Source organism: Megascapheus bottae, chromosome X (genome assembly GCF_031878675.1).
Source record: "Megascapheus bottae isolate mThoBot1 chromosome X, mThoBot2.hap1, whole genome shotgun sequence".
Lineage (NCBI taxonomy): Eukaryota > Metazoa > Chordata > Mammalia > Rodentia > Geomyidae > Megascapheus > Megascapheus bottae.
The window spans coordinates 104,807,805-104,823,209 of NC_143547.1; positions in this window are offsets into that span (position 1 = coordinate 104,807,805).

Below are 15,405 nucleotides of genomic sequence, written 5' to 3' on the forward strand. Positions count from 1 at the left end.
CGGGCTCTTGGAGCTCCAGGCGCCCGCTCGCGGGCCGGCAGCCTACCAGCTGACTCCAGCTCCTGCCTGGAACGACGGGCGCGCGCGCGCGCCTGCAACAGCCTTGGCGACAGCAGCGGCGGGGGAGGTGTGTGGGGAAGGGGCGCACGCGCGCGGGAGAAGGGATGGGGCTGGGTGCGGGCGGGAAAGGTGGGGGGCCGCGGGAGTCGGTGCGGGAACCTGGGGGCGGAGCCTTGATACAAGCAGACGATGAAACACCTGGCACCCCGTGACACCCGTGTCCGCTCCCATACACAATCGCACAATCGGTAGTCTGGTCGAAGAGTGCGTCCCGTTTGGGGAACACGCCTCCTGGACCCCCTACAGACAGTTCTGGGCTTCCATGAGGGGCTGTAATTTCACACACACACACACCCTTCCCTTGTTGCGGACACAAAGTAAGAATATCTCTGCTACTCTGCCTTTTTTGAATTCCTTCCTTGGGCTGAGCCATCCCCATGCTGTCTTTGAAATGAATACCTTTGTTTAGAAAAGAAAAAGAAAAAGCATAGTGATGCTAAGGAGTCCATGGCTGCGATCGGAGCACGCTGATATAGCTTGAAGCCTTTCTTCCTTCCCCTGCATAGCCTGCCCGGGGCGCCCCCCACTGCTACCTGTGCTAGGGGGGGGGGCATACCCCAGCACACCACTATAGCAATACCTACTTGTCTTCCTCTGGCCTCCCACAGATCGCACCTCTTCTTTTGCAAGCCTAGCCTGGCCTGGCCTGGTCGGAGAGTCTCTGCCTAGAAAGCAGCCACACACTATGGCTTGGGTTCCCACGAGCTGAGAGGGACAGAGCCCGCGGCCCCTGACCACAGAGGGTCCTTCCATAAAATTGCTCTATACTTTAGTGCCAGATTTTGGCAATTGAGGGAAGGCTTCACCGCACAGATGTTGGATTTGGGAAAGGCTCCATCACAAATATCTTTCATCCTCTCCCCCTCCCACCGCCCAAATCCTGGCTGTAACAGAGGATGTTTTCCACAAGGATTCACTCCTGGAATCTAAACAAAAGGCATAAGTAGCTTCTTAGGAGTTCATTCTACAAAGCAGAACTTTACACAAGAGCCAGTATTGCAGGTTGCAACCTGTCCCCAATACCTGGCTAGTCTCTTGCTCCTCACCTAACAGCTACCTGGACATTTGTCTCTGTAGCTCCCGGCTACCATGCAACATAGCTGTAGCATCCATATTGCCCTTAGTGAAAGGACTTCCCTCTGTTGAGTTGAAGCATTCTCCAGCCTTTCCACCATAGCCATTGCTTCTCCGCTCAGCAGCTTCTTTGCATTGTAGTCTCCCCTAATGGATCAAGCATGAAACTGGAGCAACACAGACACACACACACACACACACACACACACACACACACACACACTCACACACAGAAATAGGAATCTGATGGGACTGGAATCTGGGATGCGAACCAATCATGGCATATACAGCAGAGTGGACATTGGAAATGAAAGCTGCCAACAAACCAATGCCCACTGAGGCAATGCTGCATCCATTGTGTCTTCTCCTGTTGCCTCACCCCACAGCAAAAGCAGAACAAAAGGCATCTGAAGGGTGCTGGTGCGTACACATTCAACTCAGGGTCTGACCCAGGTTGAACACATATTCTACCGATCAGCTATGCCCCACATCCAGAGCCTCTTTCAGAAGAGCACACAGCATAAGGGAGCCTTCATGGCCCAGGAACCTGACACAGGTTCCCTCCCCCCCCCCATACGCACAGTCACGTTTCTACTCAGGTTTCATCTAAGAATTTGGGAGGGGTAGGCCAGGTGGCTCATGCCTGTAATCCTAGCTACTCCGGAGGCAGAGGTCTGAGGATTGCAATTTGAAGCCACACTGGATAAAAAGTTTGAAACTCTTAATCTACAATGAACAACCAAAAAAGCCAGAAGTGGAACTGTGCCTCAAGTGCACTACCTTAAGAGGAAAAAAAATTAAGGATAGTGCCCAGGACTTGTATTCAAGCCCTCCACACATACTCAAAAGATATGGAACGAACCCAGATGCCCGAAGTAGACAAATGTATCAAGAAAATGTGGTATATAAACACAATGCAATTCAATGCTGCCATCAGAAAGAATGGCATTGTCCTACTCATAAGGAAATGGAAAAACTTGGGGAAAAAAATCACATTAAGTGAAGTAAGCCACACCCAAAGGAACATAGACTCCATGGTTTCCCTCATTTGTAATCATTAGAATGTGTCTAGGATTTTCCTAGCTTTTGGCTATTGGAATCTTCTTGCTATGTACATATGTCCATATAGAATGAAGCTAAGGGAAATGAACTCCAAGATATGGCAACAAGAGATTTATCCTTGTGGTTGTTCTTCTTAAAGTACTATGTAAAGTTATTTCTTTTCTCTCTCTTTTTTTTTTTTTGGTCCCCTTTTGTTTCTCTCATGTTGTTACTGTATCTGACTTGACTTTGTTTTTTGTTTTTTGGTTTTTTTGGTCCTCTTTTGTTTCTCTCATGTTACTGTATCTGACTTTGTTTTTTTTTTTTGGTCCCCTTTTCTTTCTCTCCTGTTGTTACTGTATCTGACTTTGTTACCTGGTATATTGTATATACGTTTATTTCAAATAGGGAAAGGAAGGAGAAAAACATGATTCGGGGGAGGGAAAGTGGGAGAAAAACATGGGAAGGGGTATTATTGTTCAAGAACTAATGTGCCCACTTCGTAACAAATGTAACTGTAACCCCTTTATACATCACCCTGACAATAAAATACAATTTAAAAACAAAAGGAATTTTGGAAGGACACAGACTTTTAAACCACATCAGTCTGTGTGTTGTATTACTTAAGTCTTGACCTTTGTTCTACTGTATACATTTTTAATAATTAACTTGGCTGAGGGCCAGAAGTATAGCCTAGTGGTACAGTGCTTGCCTATCATGCACAAAGCCCTGGAATTGATCCTCAGTACCACATACACACAAAAAGCTGGAGATGATACTGTGGCTCAAGTGGCAGAATGCTAACCTTGAGGAAAAGGCATCCATGGAGAGTGCCCAGGCGCTGAGTTCAAGCCCCATGACTGACAAAAAATTAAAAAAAGGAGGCGGGGAGTTTATTCTAGTGGTAGAGTGCTTGCCTAGCATGCACAAAAACCCAGGTTTGATTCCTATGTACCATATACATAAAAAAAGCCGGAAGTGGTGCTGTGGCTCAACTGGTAGAGTGCTAGCCTTGAGAAAGTCCAAGGACAGTGCTCAGGCCCTGAGTGCAAGCCCCATGAAAGAAAATAAAAAGGAACTGGGCTGAGAATGTGGCTTTGTGGAGTACTTGCCTAACATGCATGAAGCTGTGGGTTCGATTCTTCAGTACCACAAACACAGAAAAAGCCAGAAATGTTGCTGTGGCTCAATTGGTAGAGGGCTAGCCTTGAGCAAAAAATAGCTCAGGGACAAAGCCTAGGCCCTGAGTTCAAACCTCAGAAGGAGAAGGGGAAAGGGAGGTGGAAGGAAGGAAAAAGGAAGGATGGAAGGTATGGCACGGTTGCTCAAGTAGTACAGCACTAGCCTTAAAGCACAGAGAAGCTCAGAGACAGAGCACTGGCCCTGAGTTCAAGCATCGATACTAGACTGGACAAAACAATAGAATTAACTCTTCTCCTTTCCCCTTTCCTACTCCTCTTCCTCTACTTCCTCTTGGGCAGGGTATCCCAGGCTTGCCTGGTACTCATAATCTGCAAGCCTCTGACTCCCCAGGGTCTTCCTTCCTGCCCAAGCCTGCACCTGCGCCTACTTTAGGTTTCCTATTGAAATTACCATCCTACCCAGATCTTTGGTTGAGAAAGCGTTCATGGACTTTTCTCTCGGGGCTGACCTCAAACTGTCATCTTCCCAATTTCAGCCTCCCAAATAGCTATACAACTAGGTTTTTTCCTGTGGTAGAGTTTGAACTCAGGGCCTCTCACTTGCTCCTCTTCCGTACTTGGCTGCTACACTACCACTTGAACCAAGCCTCCAACCCAGGACTTTGGTGATTATTTTGGTGATAGAGTCTCACAGGCTCTTCTTCTGCCCAGGCTGGCCCTGAACCACAATCCTCTGAACCTGAGCCTCCTAAAAAGCTAGGATTACAAGTGTGAGCAGCTAGTGTTGGGTTTTTTGTTGTTTTTGTTGTTCTTCATTATGTCTACCAGCTTGCTAAATTCTCATTTTTTGTAGAGGTGTGGTGGGGGGGGCTTGAGCTCGGTGCTTGAGTGCTGTGTCTCTGCTTTTTACCTCTATCACGTGAGCTACACTTCCACTTCTGACTTTTTGGTCATTAGAGATAAACATCTCACATTTTCCTGCCTGGGCTGGCTTTGAACTGAAATTCTCAGATCTTAAGACTCCTTAGTAGCTACGATTACAGGCCTGATTCACCAGAAGTCAATTCAGAAAGTTTTTATTAGCATACATTGGTTGTATAGGGCTGTTTCATTATCACACACACACACACGTACAAGATACCCCATCAAAGTCATGCTCTCCCATCGCTCTCCCTCATCCTTTATCCCTTCTTAAAAGAATTCTAACAGGTTTCATTGCATTATTTTCATATGTGCAAGGAAAGTACGACATCACATTCATCTCCATTCATCCTCCTGTTGATAGATGCACCCAGCAAAGCCTGATGTAATTTCCTGAGATTTTCTTTTGCCAGCCCAGGGGCTTGAACTCAGGTTCTTGGCACTGTCCCTGAGCCTCTTTTGCTCAAAGTTAGCACCCTACCACAGGGCCACTTCTGGCTTTTTGTTTATGTGGCACTGAGAAGTTGAATTCAGGGCTTCAAGCAATCTACCACTAAGCCACAGTACCAGCTCTGAGATTTTTTTTTTGCCAGTCCTGGGCTTGAGCTCAGGGCTTGAGCACTGTCCTTGGACTTTCTCAAGGCTAGCACTCTGCCACTTGAGCCTCAGCACCACTTCCAGCTTTTTTCTTTGTATGTGGTACCGAGGAGTTGAACCTGGGTCTTCGTGCATGCTAGGCAAGCACTCTGCCACTAGGCCAAACTCCCAGCCCTGCTGAGTTTTTTGTTTGTTTGTTTGTTTTTCAAAGAATATTAATTGCACAGAGAGATGTCATCATGGTAATTTATACATGCATATGTTATAATTTGATCTCATGTGTTGTCTTATCTGGTGCTTCCTACCCTCCCCCTATTATTTAATAGTCTTTCTTTTTCTTTTAGTGCTTATTCCAGGATTTAAATTCAGGGCCTTGCACTCTGTGTGTTTTGTGTGTGTGTGTGTGTGTGTGTGTGTGTGTGTGCGCGCGTGCGCGCGCAGCGCGCGTGCGCGCATGTGTGTGTGTACATGCACCAGTCCTGAGACATGAACTCAGACCCTACCTGCTATTCCCTGAGCTCAAGACTAGTGCTCGGGCCAGGAGTTTGGCCTAGTGGTTAAAGTGCTTGCCTAGCATGCATGAAGACCCAGGTTCGATTCCTCGGTACCACATACATAGAAAAAAGCCAGAAGTGGTGCTGAGGCTCAAGTGGTAGAGCTCTAGCCTTGAGAACGTCCAAGGACAGTGCTCAGGCCCTGAGCTCAAGCCCAGGACTGGCAAAAAAAGACTAGTGCTCTACCACTTGAGTTAGAACTCTATTTCTGACTTTTTAATTTTTTACTGGTTAGTTGGAGATCTAAGTCTCATGGACTTTCCTGCCTGGACTGGCCTTGAACCAAAATCCTCAGATCTCAGCATCCTGATTAGCTAGGCTTGTAGATATAAGCCACCAGCACCCAGAGCTGTTCTTGATTTTTAAATTTTTTCTAATATTTCTTAATATACTTATATGTTATATTATACCCTGGGCATTCCTTTTATTCCAAGCATATGACACACTTTTTGTAATGAACAAGCACTGCATTTACAAATTTTTTTTGCATCTAATGAGATGACCATTTGTCATTTCTTTAATCTATTCCTTTGTTGAAAGATATTCACCCTTACATTACTGACATATGCTGAACTTAGTCATTATTGGTTATTTTAGTTTATCCACATTAAGATATGATTTGCTATAGTTTTTATTTAGTGCTTTTCATCTCTATATTTATGACTTACATGGGCCTACAATTTTCCTTTAACGTTCTTTGTCTAGTTAATATTAAGGTTTTGTTGGCCTTCTTGAATAAATGGGATAATAGTCCTTTTCAATTTTCTGGAAGGCTATAGAATTGCTAGAATTTGTTCACAAAGCCACATGGGCCTCGTGTTTTTACTTGTGGTAATACTATAGAGAATTAGAGACTGTTTTCATTAGAAAGTATTGTCCCTCTATGTGAGTTTAGTGGGTTAACTAAAGGCAAGGGTAAGTTTGGAGTTTCTGTGTGTATGTGGGGCTTGAACTCAGGGTCTGAGCACTGTCCTTGAACATTTGTTAGGCGAATAGTCTACCACTTGAGCCACAGCACCACTTCCAGCTTTTTCTGTGTATGTGATACCAGGGAATCAAACCCAGGTCTTTGTGCATAGTAGGTAAGCACTCTACCACTATGCCATATTCTCAACTCTTTTCTTGTCAGTCCTGGGGTTTGAAATGCAGGTCTAAGTATTGTCTCTGAACTCTTTGGCTCAAGGCTAACACTACAGCATTTTGAGCGACAGCAACAATTCTGGTTTTCTGGTGGTTAATTGAAGCTAAGAGTGTTACAGACTTTCCTGCTTAGGCTGGCTTTGAACCTTGATGCTCATATCTCACCCTCCTGAGTAGCTAAGATTATAGGTGTGAACCACGGGCACCTGACTCTTCTTGTTTTGTCTATTTTTATTTTTAGTTGTTGTTGTTTTGGGTTTTTTCCTTTTTTTCCACTCTCTCAAAGCTTCTGCCTTCATATTGTACCTGTCTCTTCTATTACCTATAATTTTGGGGCCAACTCCTGCTCAAATTTGCATATGCACAATTGAATCATTTAAGGAATCTATCTGAAACTTGTAAAGTTGATTAGTCTTTAAAGTTGATTAGTCCTAAATTTAAACTACCCTCTTCCTTGGAGACTGAGAACAGCAGGTAAGATTTAACTAAAATATTTCAAGACTTACAGGCAGATAAGGGGACAACCCAGAGCCTTCCGGAGTAAACGGTCCCTCCTCCTAAGAAATGGATCACCCAACCAGCAATTGCAATTTATCTGGAGCCGCCAGGATCGCAGAGAATCACCCAGGAAGTCATGGTCAACCAGACCAGAGTTTGACCAAGTCTGCTTAACTATGCAGGCCTCTTGCTCCCTGCCCCAATTCTTACCCTATTATGTTTTATGGTAAGAATACAGAGAAGTCTCATTTTGAGAGGTCAAATCTTGGAGTCTTTAATAAAAGACCAGTGACTGGAGGACTCCTGTCTCAAAGACCAGCAGCCAGAAAATACATCACGATTAGGAAACAGGACAGAGAGGAAAGAACAAAAACAACAGCAACAAGCCAAGTCAGCTCCAGTGAAGAGCTGAATTGGGACGCCATAGTGACAGGAAAACGGGCAGGAGATAGGATACAGGATGTGAACAAGAGACATGTGGCATGCTGTAATAGCACCTAAGCTGGTCTGAGCCTAAATTGGGTGGGGGCAGGGGGCAGGGGGCAGGGGGCAGAGTCACAGGACATTCCAAGGCACTGACTGACAGGTTTAGTAGCTTATCACTGAAGTGTCCACCCTTCTCTCCCGAGATACAGGCACACTCCTCACCTAGGAGGCAGTGGCTTCTGGTTCTCCACTGTGAAGACAAGGGGGCACACCGTGCCATCCACCATGCATGTATTCCTTTGGGCCTGCCAGGCCAAGTGGGACAAAGGGTTAAGCCATTCCTAGGTCCTCCAACCCTAAGAACCTGGCTCTGGATTACCCTGGAGGAAAGTGAACTTGAAACAAGCTACACTTGTGGCTCACACCTGTAATCCAAACTACCCAGGAGCCCAAGATCTGAGAATAACAGTTTGAAGCCAGCTGAGGCAAGAAAGTTCACCACACTTTTTTTTTGGCCAGTCCTGGGGCTTGAACTCAGGGCCTGGATACTGTCCTTGGACTCTCTCAAGGCTATCACTCTACCACTTGAGCCACAGCACCAGTTCTGACTTTTTTCTGTTTATGTAGGACTGAGGAATCCGACCCAGAGCTGCATGCATGCTAGGAAAGCACTCTACCCACTAAACCATATTCTCATCCCTGTGAGACTCTTAAAAAATTGTTATCAGCTGGACACCGGTGGCTCACGCCTGTAATCCTAGCTCCTCAGGAGGCTGAGAACTGAGGATCAAGGTTCAAAGCCAGCCCAAGTACAAAAGCCCATGTAAGTAAAAATGAACCACCAGAAAATGGGAAGTGGCGCTGTGGCTCAAAGTAGTACAACACTAGGCTTGAGCATAAGAGCTCAAGGACAGCATGCAGACACTTAGTTCCAACCCCAGGAGAGGTGTAAACACACACACAGACCACAAAATTGAAAAGAAATAGGCCTATTATTGAAGTCTTACAATCAAGATAGTGGTGCCAGGATGGATGGGAGGAGCACTAAGAGGAAATAAGCTCTCGGTCATATCTAAGCAGTAGGAGCCTGGATGTTCTGGTTAGTTTTCTGTTTTGGGGGGACCAGTGGCAGCTTACTGGGGCCTGAGTCCTCCCCCAAACTCAATAGTTCCTGCTTGATGCTTTAGTACGTTTGAAAGAGCTGGCTGTAGGTCCCAAAGCAGAGGCAGCATATCTTCATTGTGATGCTAGCCAGAACTGCCTTGGCCATGAAAAAGATTTACATACACTGTCAAAGACCGAGAATGGAACTCCAGAAAGAAGGGAGAGGAAGGAGAGTCTCAGCTGGGTTTTCTACCTAAGTAATGAGGCTTTTTGTTTCTAATTTGTAGGTGCTTTTAGAATAGTCTTGTATTACAGCAAAATAACTCCATGTTATTGGCTTCACTGTTATCTTTATCTTTTTCTGGACAAGTTGCAGGTGCCTGGCATTTCCAGCAAGTCTTCAGTAAGAGGCAAAGCAAGACAATGATTATAACAGGAGAAAAAAATTTAAATGCAGCACAGCGCATTTGCCTCCGGAGAACCTTGAAATATATCAGAGCCATGGTGAAGGGCTAAGGCACATTCTGAGTAAGGGATGTGCATACATTCTCTTGCTCATATATTAATTTTACTAGCTGCTGTGACATGTTTATTGCTTGGGCCTTCAAATAGTTAACTATTTGAGTGTTTTTTCATAGCTCCTTACAAGGTGTTTTCCCATCCAAGCCTAAGAAGTAGCTCAACACTGTAGTCTCATAATATACATTTTATGCGTGTGCCGGTACTGAGGCTTGAACTCAGGGCCTGGGCCCTGTCTCTTAGCATGTTTCCTCAAGGCTGGCACTCTGCCTCTTGAGCCCCGGCTCCACTTCTAGCTTTTCAGTGTTTAATAGGAGAGAAGTCTCTAATGGTTTTCATTGCCTAGCCTAGCTTCAAACCATGGTCTTAATATCTCAGCTTCCTGAGTAGCTAGAATTACATACAGGCCTAAGCTGCCAACCTTCCAGATTTTCAATTTTTAGTTAGAAGTTTTCCTTATAAGGCCCCCAAAATGTCTCTTGAAGTTTTGTGTATGTGTGCTTTTGTTATCGAGCTTGAACTCTGCACCTTGTCCCTGAGCTCTTCAGTGCATGGCTACCACCCTACCCCTTGAGCCACATCGCCACTTTTGGTTTTCTGGTAGTTCACTGGAGATAAGAGTCTGATGGTCTTAGTGCCTGGGCTGGCTTTGAACCTCGATACTCAGATTTCAGCCACCTGAGTAGCTAGGATTACAGGCGTGAGCCCCCATGCCTGGCAGAAGCCACGTTCTGAGAGGTTGAATATGAAGTCTATTAGAAAGCCAGTGACTGTAAGCAGACACAAGTCCCCACAAAACTTTGCTGCCTCGAGTGTAGTTAACATTGTTAGGAAACTGAGCCTCAAGGATAGTAAAGAAAAAGTAGAAAACAATTTCAATGGACCAGATACACTCTAGTGGAGACCTGAAGAGGCTCAGCAGAGATAGGCATGGTGCAACAGTGGCAGGGGTGGACAGGCTTAAATAGGGTCATGGTCAAGGGGCAGGGTCACAGGGAGCTCCAGAGTTCAAAGAATCTCTCGAGATCATAATACAGGTCTGGCAGGTCTAGTAACCTATTATCCCAGCCCACACTCGTGCTTCTGGGAATTCAGGTGAGCCTATCACCTGGGGGTAGGGTAGGACTTCACCTCTATGAGTTTTTGGAAAGTCCCCATCATCCAGCAAGATGCTAAGATGGTACCAGTTATACCCAATATCCGTATTTGAAAATAACGAATCCGGGAGCATGGCCTAGTGGTACATGCCTAGCATGCACAAAGACCCAGGTTCAATTCCTTGGTACCACACAGATAGAAAAAGCCGGAAGTGGTGCTGAGGCTCAAGTGGTAGAGCTCTAGCCTTGAGAAAGTCCAACAACAGTGCCCAGGCCCTGAGCTCAAGCCCAGAACTGACCTCCCCCCGACAAAAATAATAATAATGTGCCAATATTATTATGGATCCAAATCCTATTATAAAGTTTAAACCAGGAATGGCAATGAAGATACCACGGGAAGGGTAAACAAAATGAAGGCAAATTGAGTGAGCAGCTAGGTGCCTTCCCACACCTGGGAAGTGGGCAAAATATTAGGGGCGGGCCCTCAGTTTCATGACCCAGTAACTCTTCCCTGAGTCCTGTAGCTTCCAGCCAAACCTTGCAGGAACCGCCCAACCACGTACCCCTCAAGATATACTTTGCTTTATCTTCCTACTCTGTGATTCTTTATGTGTGTTTGTGTATGTGGGGATGGGGAGGGGTGCAGTTCGTCAGTCCTGGGGCTTGAACTCAGGGCCTTGACTCTATCCCTGAGCTATTTTGCTCAAGGCTAGCACTTTACCATTTATGCCACAGCTACACTTCTAACTTTTTGGTGGTTAATTGAAGATAAAAAGCTTTCCTACCTGGTCTGGCTTCAAACTACAATCCTCATATTTCAGCCACCTGAGTTATTTATCTACTAGTTGGATGTATTTGGGGGGCGAGGAAGTGGTGTTTGGGGTCTATGTAGCACCACAGCTAGCTTTTCTTTTCTTTTCTTTTTTTGCCAGTTCTGGGCTTGAGCTCAGGGCATGAACCCTGTCCTTGCATTTTCTCAAGGCTAGAGCTCTACCGCTTGAACCTCAACACCACTTCTGGCTTTTTTCTATGTATGTGGTACCAAGGAATTGAACCCAGGTCTTCGTGCATGCTAGGCAAGCACTCTACCACTAGGCCAAACTCCCGACCCCTTGATTTGCTTTTCTATACCATTCTTTCCATTGTTGCCTTAGCCATCAACAATCCTGAGCCTGTGACATAGTGATAAAATTGTTGAGCTCTCTTCTAATTGCTGAAGGTCTATGCAAGGGACATCCTCTGAGGAGTGATGGAGGATCTTTTTTTTTGCCAGCATTAAAACTATTTCAAGTAGACTAACTTTACATTTTAACAAATAACACGGTAGGGCCGTGGGGCTGCTTAGTGGTTCATAATTAAGAAGTCAGCAGCTGACCTTGTCTTTTGGTTTAGCCTGGATTATGTCACATGGCTGCAGTCAGCTGACAGGCTAGCTAAAGAGAGAGGGGTGATAGGGGAATATATTCCTAGCAGATAAGCCCAAGTGCTTCACAGACAGGTCAGACTATTCCAAAAAGCAGGGGAAAAGTCCCTTGTAACAGCGTGTGTGTGTGTGTGTGTGTGTGTGTGTGTGTGTGTGTGTGTGTGTGTGTGTGTGCATGCCAGTTCTCATCTCTTTCACTCACAGTTGGCATTCTGCCAATTGAGTAATGACTCCAGTGCTAGCTTTTTGGTGGTTAATTGGAGAAAAGGATCTCAGGGATTGTTTTTTTCTGCCTGGGCTGGGTTTGAACTATGATACTCAGATCACAGTTTGTTGAATAGCTAGGATTGTAAGTATGAGCTGCCAGAACTCAGCTTTCCATTGAACATAACGTTCAAGCAAACAGTATTTTTTGTTAGCATATCAAATATATAATTGCCTTGTTTTCTGGTTTCTGTAGTTTGTGTACAGAAGTTGACTATAGCAGTGTAACTATAAAGGTAATCAGTCTCTTCTTTGTTCCCACCCCATCTCATTCAGTAATTTTTCCTGTTTTTGCTTTTCTTCCAATTTACGATGGTAAGTGCAGGTGCGTTTTCCTTTTTTTTTTCTCCTCCTTTGTGTTCATATGACTTCTGAAAATGGTGACAATACTTTTCATCAATTATAGAAAATTTCTATTCATGGGCCTGGAGTTTGGTCTAGTGGTAGAGTGCTTGGCTAGCATGCATGAAGACCCAGGTTAGATTCCTCAGTACCATACATAGCAAAGCTAGAAGTGGTGCTGTGGCTCAAGGGTTAGAGCTCTAGCCTTGAGAAAGTCCAAGGATAGTGGACAGTACTCAGGCCCTGAGTTCAAGCCTCAGGACTGGCAAAAAAAAGCAAGAAAATTTCTATTCATTAACTCTTCAAACATCTATGGCCAATCTTTCTCTCCTTGGCTCTCTCCCTCTCTCCCTCTCCCCTCCTTCCCTCCCTCCCTGCCTCCCATCCCTCCCCTCCCTCTCTCTCTCTCCCTCTCTACCTCTCTCTCCCCTCCCTCTCTCCCTCTCCCTCTCTCTCTCCCCCCTCCCTGCCTCCTTCCCTCTCTTTCTCCCTCTCCATCTCTCTCTCTCTCACACTCCCCCTCTCTTCCTCCCCCCTCCCTACAACATGAGCCACAGCTCTACTTCTGGTTTTGTGCTGGTTATTTGGAGATAAGGGTCTTACAGCGTTTCCTGTACAGGCTGGGTTCAAACCTTGAATCTCAGATCTCAGCTTCCTGAGTAGCTAGAATTATAAGAGTAAGCCTCAGGCACCCAGCTTAAATGAAATTATTTTAAAATCGCTATTTGATAAAGCTATATTGTTTATGCTCTCCTAGAGCCACTGGAGTCAAATCATAGACACGAAAATAAAGAATTGTCTCAGATGCCTAGAATCCTTATTCTCAGGCCACCCGGTATCCCTCAACTTTCATTAGAGTTGTTCTGATCTGTTGAAAACAAGGTCTCAGAAAGGCAAAATCTACTTCTGTAGAGGATGGGAGTGAGTTTGGCCTAGTGGTAGAGTGCTTACCTGGCATACACAAAGGCCTGGGTTCGATTCCTCAGTACCACATACATAGAAAAAGCCAGAAGTGGTGCTGAGGCTCAAGTGGTGGAACTCTAACCTTGATTTTTTTTCTTTTTTGCTGGTCCTGGTGCTTGAACTCAGGGCCTGGGTGCTGTACCTGAGCTGCTTTTACTCAAGGCTAGCACTCTACCACTTGAACCACAGCACCCCTTCTAGCTTCTTCTGTGTTTGTGGTACTGAGGAATTGAACCAAGGGCTCATGCATGCTAGACAAGAACTCTACGACTAGACCACACTCCTAACCCAAGCTCTAGCCTTGAGAAAGCCAAGGACAGTGCCCAGGCCCTGAGTTCAAACCCTGGGACTGGGAGTAGAAGGATGTATTGTGCTATCAGCCAAAAATCTGACAAGCAAGCAGAGAATAGGCAGGCTGACTCCCCCTCCCCCAATTTGGCCCTAACACAACAGGCTCTGCCCCTCTGCTCATGTTCACCATCTGCTCCTGATTGACTAGTTTCAATAGGGTAAAATGTATTACATAAAATGACTTTGAAATAAGACTACAGTACACAGTAATCTCAGTATATACCAGCACCTTCTGCCATTTCTTGAATAATCTGAAGTGTGTCTTAATTCCATTTTACCAGTGTAAGACGAAACTTACATTTCAAAAACCCTTCCTTATCCCAAAGCTGTTCTTCTTTTCCTTAACAAAAGCCAAGCCAACAGGCCAAAGCAGGAATTTAGATTTTTATTTATTTTTGCCAGTCGTAGGTCTTCAACTCTGGGCCTGGGCACTGTCCTTGAGTTTCTTTGGCTCAAAGCTAGCCATAGCCTTACTTGGTTTGTTCTGAGTAGTTTATTGAAGAGTCTCACAGACTCTGCCTTGGCTGGCTCAGAACCGGAATCCTCAGATCTTAGCCTTCTGAGTAGCTAGAATTACAGGTATAAGCCACCAGTGCCCTGCTCATTCCTAGATTTTTTTTCCTTTTTTTTGTTTAAATTGTATTTTATGGATGGGGTAACGTATAGAGGGGTTACAGTTATATACATCAGTTAGTGGGCATATTACTTCTCACACATTGATACCCCTTCTCATGTTTTGGTCCCCATTTCCTTCCCCCCGCCCCCTCCCAATCATCTTGTTTTTCCCCTTCCCTTCTCTATTACAAATAAACAAATTAATGTATATACAATATATTATCATATCTAGATTTTTTTTATTACCTTTACTTCCCTCTCTGTAAGGCTTTGTTTTTCAAGTGCTAGACGTTGCATGTGGACAACTACGAATGATTAGAGGCCAGGAATAGGTTGTTTCTGGAAGACAGCTGGGACACAACAAATGCTGGGTAGCCTTAATCCAATTTACAGGGATTGAAATCGGTCAAATCTTTATTGCATCACGTTCAAATCTTTATTAGCATCTCTTCTGGTGCAGGGCTAGAGTTCTTCCCAAACTAGCTATTTCTGGGCTTTTGTGTTTCCAATTCAAAACATGCAGGGATTTCTAAAAGGCTCTTTCTTCTTCTTGGTGGGTCCAGAACTCACTTTGAACCCTTTGCCTCCTAGGTTGTCTGTCCATAGCTGGTTGGCTTTTCAGCACTCAGCTTCCTCTTCTGCACTCAGCAGATGACCTTCAGGCATAAACAGCTATAAATGCTGAGCTTGTCAGAGTATTTCCTTTTTCCCACATCTTGGTCCCATAATGCTTTTCCTGCTTAGCATCATTTATTTTCAAGCAAACATATTTCCTCTTTTATTGAGCTTATCTAGTTGCTCTCAGTGGAAGTTATGGTTTAAGTTACTTATTTAGACAAGCACTGGTGACTCACAGCTGTATGCCTAGCTACTCAGGAGGATGAGAACTGAGGATCATGGTTCAAAGCCAGCCTGGGCAGAAAAGTCCTCATGAGACATTTTGCCAGTCCTGGGGCTTGAAGTCAGGGCCTAAAGCTTTCTCAAGACTAGTACTCTACCACTTGAGCCACAGCACCACTTCCAGCTTTTTCTGTGTATGTGGTACCAAGGAATCGAACCCAGGGTCTTTGTGCATGCTAGGCAAGCACTCTACCACCAGGTCACATTCCCAGCCCCTCCCCTTGCAACTCTTAACTCCAATTAAGCACCAGAAAACCAGAAGTAGAGCTGTGATAAAGTGGTAGAGTGCTAGCCTTGAGTAAAAGAGCTCAGGG